Source organism: Rhinolophus sinicus, chromosome X (genome assembly GCF_036562045.2).
Source record: "Rhinolophus sinicus isolate RSC01 chromosome X, ASM3656204v1, whole genome shotgun sequence".
NCBI lineage: Eukaryota > Metazoa > Chordata > Mammalia > Chiroptera > Rhinolophidae > Rhinolophus > Rhinolophus sinicus.
The window spans coordinates 107,251,000-107,262,049 of record NC_133768.1 but is presented as its reverse complement, the minus strand read 5'-3'; the positions used below and the strand labels follow the sequence as shown (position 1 = coordinate 107,262,049).

Below are 11,050 nucleotides of genomic sequence, written 5' to 3'. Positions count from 1 at the left end.
AACTCTGGTGAGCACTTGTTGTACGGTTTGACTCTTTTTCTAAGATGTCAGTTCACCTTGGAAGTGCCTGTTCATCATAGCACACTGAAGAAGCCCACAAAAACATCTTTGCTTCTAACCCAATCACCTAATAGGTGTTTTATTTACTGAGCAGCTACTATATGCCTGACACTGTCCTAGGCACTTGGACACTGACCAAAACACACCAAATTCCCTGCCCCAGGAGAGCTTATATTCAGTAGGGAAAGGCAAATAATAAACAATAAGCACAATAAATAACTAAATTATAGAGAATGTTCACAGGTGACAAATGCTATGGAAAAAACAGAGCAGGGTAAGGTGGGGATCAGGAGGGCAGGCTGAAACTTCCTACATCCCCAGCCTTTACACTCAATGTTCCTCTCTGCTCTCCTCTCATAAACACTTCTTCTCCCCATCCTATACTGCCAATCAATCACTGTCCCATATTTCTCTGATTCCCTTCACAGCCAGCCTTCTTCAACAAGTTGTCTACACCCTCTGCTTTCACTTTCTCACCTCCCTGCAACTCAGTCGTTTTCATGGAAACTGCTATAGCCAAAGGCTCCAAATGACTTCCATGTTACCAAAGCCAGTGGAAATGAATCAGAAGTTTGATACTGTTGATCACTCCCTCTTCCTTGAAACATGTCATCATCCTCTTGGGGGTCATTGTACTGCTCTCTCCTTCTTATCCTCGTACTTCTCAAATCTCCACTGACAGCTACAATACTTCTGACCATCCTTTAAATGCTTGTGTTCCTCTGTATTCTATTCCATTAACTTCTTTTTCACTTATTCTTCCTGGTTTAAACTAATCATAGTCTGTGACTTCAATTATCATCGATGACTCTTCAACCTTGATATTAAAACAGACCTTTTTCTTGTGCTCCAGACACATGCATCTAATAGCCTATTAGTCATCTCTACCTAGACAGCCCATAGGCACTTCAGCTATCCAGAAATGACTCATCTTCCCTTGCGAAACCTGCCCTTCTTCTCGTTGTCCCATCTCAGTGAATAGCACCACTATCTTTCCGGTTGGCCCATCATTTAGAAACCTGAAATTCATACTCCCCTTGAAATCCCCTCATTTATCCCTCCATGTACATGAATCACCAAGTCCTGTTGATGATACACGTTAAACAGCTGAGATCTATTTACTTCTAGCCATAGGACACTGCCCTAGTCCATGCTACCATCCATATTTTCTCATCCATAGTAACACAACAGCTTCACAGCTGGTTCCCTTGGCCCTAGTGCTGCTCACTTCCAATTCTCCACACACTGGTCAGGTCGGGGTGACCTGTAAGGATACAGATGTAAGCGTCTCATTCCTTTGCTTAAAACTCTTCGTCGGTTCCCTTTTGTCCAGAAGATAAAAGCCAACTCTTTAATGTGAGTTATATTCTGATGTAACAACTGATTCAAAGTTACTGTCATCCTGAACTACTTGTGGTGCAGCTAATGCTCTATGCACTGGAGCCTTGTACCTGAAACATAATTCCCACCACACAATAGGTGATTACATGGTGAACACCTGTTGATCCTTCTCATCTTTCATTTTATGTCTCTTCCCAAAGTCTGGGCTATGTGCTACCATAGAACTTGCCACTCCTCCTATAACAGCCCTGTCCTTACTTCTTTACCTGGCTTCCTCCCCAGCTGGACTACAGAGCTCCATGAAGGAAAGGCCAAGCCTATCTTGCTCATGACTATGTCCCCAGCACATGGAAAGTTCATGGCCCATAACAGGTGCTCAATAAATGTTTGCTGAATGAATGAGCAACAAGCCCAGGTAAACTTGAGCCCCACACATGTCAAAAGGGAAAAACGAATCATAGTGTGTGTGTGCATGTGTGTGTGTGTGTGTGTGTGTGTGTGTATACACACACATATACAGAGGGTGCCAAAAAATGCATACATATTTTAGGAAAGGAAAAAAACTGTATTAAAATTGTAATAATATATACCAAGAAAAAAAGATGAATACAAGTCACGTTTGATTTCCGCAATTACAACAGGTGCTCAAAGTGGTTACCATCAAAAACTATTATAATAGTTTTTTTTTTTTTCTTTCTTAAAATGTGTATACTTTTTTTGGCACTATATACATATTTAAATTAATTTATGTATGGCACAGAATATAATCATTTTCTCTGAAAAGTAAAGAAAACATAACAACAATGTTTAGTTCTGGCTAGTATGATTATGGTTGATTTTTTTCTTTCTTTTATATAACCTTATTTGCCATATTTTCTATAATAAGTATGTCTGACTTTTATGGTGGAAAAACTACTGTTATAAAATATAAAATAAAATGAAGAACGCTAAAAATATTTTTACCTCTTTCCCTCAAAATAAACAGAGCATCATATACAGTGAAAATGATCTCTGGTTTTTTCATCCACTTTGCTGGAAGGTAAATAACATGAAATCTCTGCCTTATTTAATGCCAACTGAAGTATGTGTTGATAACATAACCCAAGTTGCACAAATCACATCACTATCCAGGACCTCAAATACCACCAGTGCTCTTCATATGGTTTTTAAACATTCCGTAGAAACTATTTTGAATAAAAAGAATCCGGATTCTGGTTTGATGCACAAAAACAGAACTATCAACTTTATTTTATATTCTAAAGAAAACATGACAACAATAGGAACTAACTGTTGTCGTAAAACTCTCCATCGGGGTTGGATGACTGAGACAGTCTCCTGTGCTCCGAATGGTTTGCTGTCTTCTCACTTGTTAAGTAATGCTATGGGAAAAAAGGGAAGGAGAGCTCAACAACATGAAAGGACTGGTAGACACACATCACGCTTTGTTATAAAAGGAAATGATCAACAAGATTCTTAAACTCTCTATATTTAATGTCATGATTAACGTACGTGTTTTCAGTTTACCAGTGTATCATCTTCCATTACTGTGAGGCATACAGACAAGATACACTATTGCAAATACCACTACAATGACCAGTTTTGAATAACAGGGATAACTTCCATGCCCCAGTGAATGGCCCAAAGAAATCAAGTTTTGTTCATCTAGTTGTAATGTCATATATGTGTGCAGGTGTGTGTGCATATATGTGCATGTGTTCATTGCGTCACATTTATACAAAGTAATATAGAGGTATGTGCAATAATATACATGTATGATTATTATATATACTTATTACCTTCGTGAATAATATACACACACGTACACATATAATACCTTATGTAAGTATTTTCTTTTGTTTCTTCCGAGATAATCACTTTTCTTACTCATCTAGCCCCAACCTCTCATTTTACAGCTTGGTGAACTGAGACCCAGGAAAGTTAAGGGACTTGCCAAAGCTCCCACTATTATGGTATAACTGGGACTAGAGTCAGTCTCCTGACACAAAATTCAATGGCCTGTTATTCCACTCCTCCGCTTCTTTGTAACTGAGGCTAGAAATGAACACCTTACAGTTGAACAACACATTGCAATTTTCAAAGCATTTGCACCTACATTATTTTGTTTAAACTACACAAAAATCTCAGCTGATTGCATTAAGCAGTTGAAAGGTTGCGTTACTTGCCCATGGAAACGCCACTAGTTAATGACCTGAGTCTCCTGACTCCCAGTCCACTACCCTATTCCCTGAAGTATACCTCTTTCCTACCAACCATTTTATTCTTACTTGGCCCCTTCACAATTATTGTAGGAGGAAGAGACCCAAGCCAAGGTTGGGGAGTATGTAATCTTGCACAAGGAAGGCCCAGGTAGGTCCTGGTGCATGATTCTGGGATGCCCTCCGTCAACCTCTTCTAAAACTGCATTGTGTGAGTTTGAGGGGCAGGGAGCTGAAACTAACAGCTGAAATCTAGGATTCGATCCCCGATATGTCAGACTCCTGAGGCTAGGCTCCTTCCCCATGGATACAGGGTATGGTCAACATACGTGGGGGACTACGGCCCTTATTTAGCGGAAGTGTCCGTCATGGAGCCTCAGAGTCAGAGAGGCCAGATTCCATTTCTTTGTTTCCCCTGAAGGGCTGAACCATATATAACAAATAACATGGTGCTCAGACAACTCAGTGCATTTCTTGACCACCTTCCTCCCTTCCAAATATCCCTAATGATGATATCATTCCAGAAGCTGATATTCCCATGGTCTAAACATTTGTGGGGTAAAAAACAAGCATCGACTGACCCAAGATGATGGTAATAAGAATCACATATCAATTACTCCAACTTGGTATCTTATTGTGAATTACCTTTGGTTTCGTCCTCCTTTCTTTCAATAAACTCCTCCTCATCTTCCATCTCCAATCCCAACATTTCAGTATCCCTCCTTTGTCTGTTTCTTCGCGCCTTAAAATCCTTGAAAGCTTTGTCAATTTTTCTTCGTAAAGCATTGGCCCAAGTGCTGTAATATTAAAAGTTTGAAGTAAAACCTTATTTCTCAACAGTGATAGAACAATAAAAATGGCGAGTTATAAGAAAAAGGCTATTTGCTCACATAACTGTTTCCGTATTCCCACCTGATGGTTTAACTCATGAAATGTAATAAATCTGATCAAGAGCATTACATTGGGCCCACTCCTATTTATCTTTGTAACCATTATTATTACTCTGTACAGAACCATTTTCATCATTTGATTCTCCGCAACAGGAATACCGTCCTGGTTCCCTCTGCTGACATCAACGCCACCCACTCTTCAAGACCCAGCTTATGTATTATTTTGCCCTTTCACTCATTATGGTTATCATTTGGTTTTCAGTCCTCACTTCCTTGCACTTGTGTGGACAGTGGATGGAGGGGGGCAATTGAGAGCCTGTCATAGGCCAAGAACGTGGCTAGACACTTTATAATTTTTCTCATTTAATCCTCACAACAATCCTGTAAGGTGGATATTATGTTCCCTATTTTGCAAATGGTTCGACTGGGGCTTACAGAGGTAAGATAACTCACCCTACGTCACACCTGGCTGGTGAATGGAGATGCTAGCATTTGAACCCTGGTCTGTCTGACTCTGAAGTACAGACTTTCCCATAGACCACACCACAGCATTAGCGAATAAGAATTAGTAATAACAAATATGATAGACTTCCTACATGCCAAGGCCTGTGTAGAAGCGCTTCATACACACAGTCTTATTTAATCTGCATGAGGACTTGATGAGGCAGGTACCATTTCCATCATGTCCATTTTTCAGATGGGGAAACTGAGGCACCAAGAAAGAAAGTAACTTGCTCAAGGTCACCAGGTGACTCAGGAGTGGAGCCAGGATTCAAATCCAGACCTGCCTGAACCTCAAGCACAATCTCTCACCCACTATGCTAACCTGTCTCTGTTTCCCTTGGAGCTTGGAAATAACTTCAGGTGAGAGTCTTACCTACCCCACAGAGCCTGGGAACAAATTAGGGCTCAGGAAATATTAGCTGATTTTTATGTTTATACAGCTTTCACTTTCTAAAGACCTAAACACAAGCCAAGGAGAAAAACAGGAATGCTCAAAGCACAGGTAAGGATGGAAATCCAAAAGAGAAAGATTTGGATATAATATTATGAAGAGGCAATGACAAATGCATACTCCTATCCTCAGCTCAATGCTAGGCAGTGTACAGAATAGGATACCTGGTCCCTGACGGGGCTACTTAGCTACACAGAGCAACCAGGTTCTGAGTATGTGGGGCCCAGATAGATAAGCCTGTCTCAGAAATGATGACTTTGAAGGTAATGCTCACTTTTCTCCCCTCAAACTACATTACTGGGTTGTCACTGAGCTATACTAGGTAAGACAGATAAAGCAAATAAACACTTTTTCCTCAATTAATCATAAAAATGTCACCAGGCATAAATGAAATACTGGGTGAAGGCCAAAACTGTATTTATATAATGTACCTACAGCCTCTTAATGTTGCAGTACTGTTAACTACAGTCTCAAAAAATAATAACTAAAACAACTACATAGTTCTCAGTCCCTTAGGGGCCAGATGTGTTTCAGAGTGCAGAATATTTTCGATTTTAGAAAGGCAATATCACATGATAAACTGAATATACTTGATACTCCCATGATACTCCCATGGGATCTGAGGCAGCATCTCATGATCAAACAGCAATATTTCTACAACAAAATATATAAATATTCACTCAAAGCATTAAATAGCAACTAGAAAGTATGTCAGGTCAAGTCAGATCAGAGTTGGCGGTCAAATGAGTTAGGAAAAAAGCTTTAAGTTTGCAGAATGTTTGAATTTCAGAATTTTAGATAAGAAATTGGGGACATACTTTTTTCTAATGCTGTGACTTCAATATATCTTACTTCACGTAATTAAAATGACTATGTTTTCTTTATCCGCAGATTTTATTATTTTAAGTTTAATAGTGAACATTTTACCTTAATTAACAAAGAAAAATGTGACAGCCTTATTATTTCAAAACCCACTGCAAAGGACTTCGTTTTAGGTTCAGCCTTCTAACATTCATTACTGAGACCCAAACTTAGATATTCTGCCCAATATCTAATGAGAATGCCCAAGGTGGGAAGTAGAGGTGAAAAGATTTGTTCGGTGTCCTAGAGGTGATTTTCTTCTTTTCATATAAAATGTCGTATCTTCTGGCCAGCAATTGTATGGAACTTATCCCATATTCATTCACACACTGACATATTTGCTCAATTAAGAGAAAAACACTATTCTAAAGACTATCGGCATAAAGATGACTAAGGCATCGGATCTGCCCTCAAGGAGATTAAAATTTAGAAAGGAAGACACAGATATAGGCTGATAATTATATCACATTGAGATAATCCAAGTAGAGGTCAGCAGATTGGTAGGAGACAAACAGGAAGAAGCCTGACCCAGTTTGGGCAGGAGGTTTGGGATCAGCTTCCTGGAGGAGGTGACATATAAGCTGAGGTCTACATCCTGGCTGGAAACACCGAGTGGGCCCACTGGGAATTTCTAGTGACACCGATGCATACAGTTTGGGAATTCTTATCTCTAGGAATTCCGAGGAGCCTTGATCTAGAGGCAAAGAAGTGGTGTGGATTCAGTTTCAAAGAAACAAAGGATTCAGAAAGAATGGATTCGGTAATGTATCAGGCAATAGGATCCAGGCTGGATTTAAAAAAAAAAAAAAAATCAGAGGATATTAAAAAGATGGAAGACCAGAGAAAAACAAGAGTTAAAGACCATGGAGGTCTCAGTGAGAACAGGTGTAGCAAGAGCAAAGGCAGGAAAAATCTCAAGGACAAGGTTTTCTTCATTGGTTAAAAAGTAGGATTTTCAAGTTTAAGAATTCAGAGACTCAGAGGTTCAATTTTTGATGAACGTCAAAGTTCAGGATTATGGGTGTGAAAAGTGGGTGGCCCATGCAGAGTACAGAAGAGACTCCTTAGAACTGAGTCCAGTAGGGAACTCTGGCGCTATGGGGTTAGATGGCTCACGATATGGACAGTGCAACTGCCCAGGAAGATGATCAAATGGAGAAGAATGCAACTGCTACCAAGTGCCTGGAACAAAGGAGGAGCTCAACAACTGTCGGCAGAAAGAATGAATAAATGGGGCCTGCCCGGTGGCTCAGGCGGTTAGAGCTCGATGCTCCTGACTCCGAAAGCTGCCGGTTCGATTCCCACATAGGCCAGTGGGCTCTCAACCACAAGGTTGCCGGTTCAACTCCTCGAGTCCTGCAAGGGATGGTGGGCAGCGCCCCCTGCAACTAAGATTGAACACGGCACCTTGAGCTGAGCTGCCACTGAGCTCCCGGATGGCTCAGTTGGTTGGAGTGCGTCCTCTCAACCACAAGGTTGCCGGTTCGAGTCCTGCAAGGGATGGTGGGTAGCGCCCCCTGCAACTAGAAACGGGAACTGGACCTGGAGCTGAGCTGCGCCCTCCGCAACTAAGACTGAAAGGACAACAACTTGAAGCTGAACAGCACCCTCCACAACTAAGATTGAAAGGACAACAACTTGACTTGGAAAAAAGGCCTGGAAGTACACACTGTTCCCCAATAAAGTCCTGTTCCCCTCCCCCAATAAAAAAAAATTATAAAAAAAAAAAAAAAAGAATGAATAAATGGCTGAATGGGAGAGTCCAGTGGACTTCCAAATGGCCTGCATGCTAGATTCATGTGCACTGCTGTAAAAAAAAAAAAAAAAAAGACACATTTCAGGACCAAACCACGGGTTTATTAAATCAGAATCTCTTGGGTATGATCTGGGCATCTGTATTATTAAATATTCCCAAGGTTACTTCCATAGAAGCCATCTACAGACCAGAGTTTGAGAGACACTGGTCTAGTGGGTTGATTTTCCTATGTTTCTTAACAAACTAAATCTATCTATCTATCTATCTATCTATCTATCTATCTATCTCTCTCTCTCTCTCTCTCTCTCTCTCTATCTATCTATCTATCTATCTAAGTTAATTGGGATGACAGAATAAATACATATTCTTTAAGATAGTTAAAAACATAACATCAATTTTATAGACAGTAAATTTTATAAGTTTACTTCTCATTTGCAACATCACAAAGATAGAAAATCCACAGAAATAACTAATTAGATCATTCCAATCATTATTTACTGAGCTGCCTACCACATAGTTTAGAGACCAGTGGTTCTCAAACCTGGATGTATTAATGCATGAAAATCACTGGTTGGGATTGTAAAACAGAAATTGCTGAGCTTTAAACTCAAAATTTCTGATTCTGTAGATCTGCGGTGGGGCCTGAGAACACGCATTTCTTATGTGTCCCCAGGGGATAATAATGATGATATTGGTATAGCTCTAGACTCAGAGAAGTATGCCTCTTATCCTCATGGGAGTTCCAATTTAGCCAGAGAAAGAAAACTAATACCGAGGAACAAAGTATAATTATGTTAGATTATGTGGATATGAATACAAGCACTGCAAAAGGTTCCAAGAAAAGAGAAAACACTGGGACCTGGACCAGTTGCAAAATCCTTCATGGGAGAGTTTGGACAGCTGCAATTTGAAGGTCAGAAAGAACTCAAGTAAGTAAAGATGACCAAGAAGAACAGTCCCAAGATCTGGAAGCAACATGGGCTAAGTAAAGAGCAGAGGCAAGACTAAAGCCTGGGGTATGCCGAGAAAGTAAAGGGAGCTCCCTGGCTGGAGCAAAAGATACACAGAGTGTTCTGAGACACATTACTGGAGTTATAGGATGAGTCCAATACAGATAACATTGAAAGCCACAGCCCTTTGAGTAGACCTGAAGCAGTAAGATGCCATTGTGTTTTACCTCCATTTCTTCTCTTCCTATTTTCTATAGTAGAAAACGCAAGGAACTCAGAAGACAGATTGGAATCCCTGCTATTTTAGAAAGATACATCTGGCAGGACTTTAAGTGATGGATTAGAAAGAGAGTAGACTAGGAGTCCAGGTATATGTCCAAACTGGGCTGGCCAGCACCCTTAGTCATTCCCTCCTTCCCAAGGGTACAGCCATACATTCCCATGGAAGTGCCAGGAAACTTCCCCAAGACCCAACTCCTAGCCATCTCCCAAGCCCCACTTGCAGCTCCATCCCAGTTACTGTCTCTCTTGTATAAACGCTTTGGATTGGGTATCTCTGATGCCCTCCTTGGCTCCCAATCCTGCCATTGCCCGCGGATGCTAGCTAGCCTTGTGGTATGAATTGACTGTTCCCCTAAAATTCATATGTTGAAGCCCTAACTCCCAGTGCGGGGCCTCCAAAGAAGTGATTAAGATTAAATGAGGTCATAAGGGTGGGGACCCAATCGGTAGAATTAGTATCATTATAAAAACTAATGTTTGGGGTTTTATTTTTATGTATGTATCTACTTTTACTAAAATCCAGAAAGCATGTTCTTTCTCTCTCCCCCCACTCTTGCATGCATCAAGGAAAGGCCATGTGAGCACACAGCAAGAACGTGGTTATCCACAAGCCTGGAAGAGAGCCCTCACCAGAAACCAAACCAGCTGGCACCTTGATCATGGAGTTCTAGCCTCCAGAACAGGGAGAACACAAATGTCTATTGTTTAACCCACCCAGCCTGTGGCGTTTTGTTATAGCGGCCCTAGCAAACTAATACCTCTTGGTTCCCTTTTGCTCTTCTCCTGAAACCACTTACCCAGGACAATAGTTGAAAGCATACCAGACCTGGACTAAGCTGTGACAATGAAATGGGAAAAGAGGCAAATCCCAGACTCATTCCGAAGAAAATCAAAAAAAAAAAAAAAAAAATGAGAGGGAGACTAAGAGAATAGATGATATATTAAGGATAAAGGAAAGTAAATAGTCACAGATGACTCCAAGGTTCCTAGCGTGTGAGACTAAAGAAATCACTGACAGAAATGAACAGGTGTCAAGGTGAGATGATTTGAAAGAAAAAGAAGACAAGTTCAATTTTGCACATATTGCCTTTGAAGTACTAACAGAACACCTAATTCATGAGGGCAGGTGGAGATGGAACAGGTAGCGGTGAGGATTTGGGGATTCAGATTTAAGAGTCATTCACCCAGAGAAGCACAGAATATTATGGTTAGAAAAGACCTTCAAAATTACCTAACTCAATTCTCCACTCTAATTTTATGAGAAAACCAATACCAAAAAAAGTTAGGCTCACCATAAAACCGGTAGTCAAGGCAGAAGTACAACACAGAGCTTTTTAAAATGTACTTTCTGCTACATACTTGTAATATTCTCTGACAGGTAAGAATAAGGCTTTGGAAAACAACCACAGTTGGGAGGACAAAGAAAAGCGAATTGTGATGGATCAGAATGATAAGGGGAACAATGAAATCCAAGGAAGGAAAGTTTCAAGAAGGGAGCAGTCAACAGTGACATAAAAAGGTCAAGTTGGATGGGAACTGAGAACAAGCCACTACATTTGGCAGTGAGGTTATTAGTTACTTGGAAACAAACTGTTCTTTTTAATAGTATCTAGTATTGCAAAATTCTCAAATGCTGCCCTCAGAGTCCTTGCAATGGGAAAACCTCAGACATATCATCCACATATAATGAGGTTCTCATTATTTAAGAAACTAAGTTACCTTGAACAGGGTCCAAAAAG

General features: G+C 40.4%; 1 long non-coding RNA gene across 1 annotated transcript in view; it reads right to left on the bottom strand.

Moving 5' to 3' along the window:
* Positions 1-2,748: 2,748 nt before the first annotated feature.
* The window catches only part of LOC109461246 (FMR1 neighbor protein), a 34,917-nt gene continuing 26,615 nt past the window's right edge, over positions 2,749-11,050 (bottom strand). The window contains exons 5-6 of the long non-coding RNA XR_002139663.2: positions 4,263-4,414; positions 2,749-2,780 (exon numbers count right to left, since the gene is read on the bottom strand). This is a non-coding gene — a long non-coding RNA (FMR1 neighbor protein). The remainder of the gene's footprint in view (positions 2,781-4,262; positions 4,415-11,050) is intronic.